This window comes from Atta colombica, unplaced genomic scaffold (assembly GCF_001594045.1).
Source record: "Atta colombica isolate Treedump-2 unplaced genomic scaffold, Acol1.0 scaffold100, whole genome shotgun sequence".
Taxonomy (NCBI): domain Eukaryota; kingdom Metazoa; phylum Arthropoda; class Insecta; order Hymenoptera; family Formicidae; genus Atta; species Atta colombica.
Window position 1 is genome coordinate 802,621 of NW_017259185.1, and position 2,001 is coordinate 804,621.

The window sequence follows — 2,001 nt, forward strand, 5'->3', positions numbered from 1 at the left end:
AAAGTAATTTTACAAAAGAAAGAGAGATATATGAATGTGTATGGACATATTTCATATATGAATATTTATGCATGTTTATACATATTTATACATATTCATGCATGAAAAATTTTTTATCGAAAATTGTATTTTATGTTTCGTATTTTAATGGAGCACATGAAAATATTTTATATATTTCATGGAAGTATCTAAAAATATTTTGTATTTTGTATTTTATATTTCAAATACTATGATTGACAATCAATCTTATTATTTAAATTACAAAATACAAAAAACTTTCAATCTTTCAATTTTAAATACGAAATATGTGATACTTTCATAGGCTCCGCTAAAATATTATACAAAATATAAAATATACTTGTATTGCAAATATTATGTTTTAAATAAAAGTATGTCAATCCCAGCCCTGGATATAATATAAACATAATTCTAATTATATATTATTGAATTATGATTTATTTTTAGTACATTTATTTTATGTGCAAATTGTTACATCTCAATTATATTAAAGATCGACTGTCTCAAGGTGCCAGTATGGTTGTGCAACATCTTAAAAGAAAAACAAATAAAACAATAAATTGCTACACATATCTATACAATTTTATTTTTTAGTTTTCTCTTAAAAATATAATAATTTCATAATTCTGAAATACGTAAAATATATGGCAGCAAATTGAAAGAAAACACTGAAAACATTTTAATTCTAGGAAGCATCTACGACTGCAACAGGATAATTGTGTCCTCGTTATTGAGAAAGAATAATTATGATCCGATGGAGTTAGGAATTTCTGCTCACAAGTAAATGTAATCGAAATTTATTGTGATTCTTCTAATCATTATAAAACACGATTTAGGTTATGAATAATTATCGTGATTTAATCTTAATTAATTTAATGATTACGTTCTCATAGATTGGTTGATATGGCCAATAAAATAAAAAATGCTTTAGAGAAAGTGGATATACTCGTAATAATAGGCCGTGCAAATGACAAAGACCTACTGAAGCCCATCTTAAAAGACATATTTTAACGCAATGATACATTTCGGTATTTTTCTTCTTATATTAATCATTGATTAATATCCTATGATAACATTTTTTGCTCAAGGATTCTTTTTTTTCAGATCGCGTGGAGATGAAATCAGGAAAATCGAAGAAAAAAGACAATGTTTGCAACGTGCAACATAAAATGAAGTTTTTCCTATGCATGTCGGCAAACCCCACAACTGTTTCCGTTCTCACGCATGTATTGCTTCTACCATTTCTAAACGAAATTATTGCTGTTACTTGACAAAACCCATTAACATACAGGCTTGCGTAAGACTTCTTCTTGCATCCCGGAAGATACATACAGGAAGAGACGTATTCATTGATACTTACTGTTATAACTTTATAAAAATACAAAACACGAGCTACATTTGCGTCCGAAATTTTCCTGAACATTACGCTGGACGGAGACAGAAATATTTCCAAGAGCTTACTTGCAAAATCAATATCAAAATGTAATGAACTATCAAAAAGATAATGCGCTTCTAATGTTGCTACCGTGTTCGCCAAATCAGCCGATATGATATTAGATGCAGCATTCGTACCTACGATGTTTCTCAGCTGAAAAATCTCTAAGATATTCCTAATCGACTAGTAGGACATTCACATATATTTGCGTTATTTAGTTATATAAAATATATATATTATTTAATTATAATTGACTAACTGTTACATTTAAATTGCATTTTAATTAAGATTTAAATGAAAAAATTACGCTGTATAAAAAGAACAAGCGTATAAGCAAAATATAGAGATTGGCAAGAAGAAATTAAAGATCATTTCATCGATAATCATATCATTTCATACATTGATAAATACAAAGAAAATCTTTTTTTTTTAGAAAAAAATATCAAGATATCAAGTGCTTGTTTCAGTTTTTTTCTATCTCTATTACTTCACAATTTAATTGTAGAAATTTCGCGCAAACTAAAGTTCTATTAAAAAACCCATTTAAA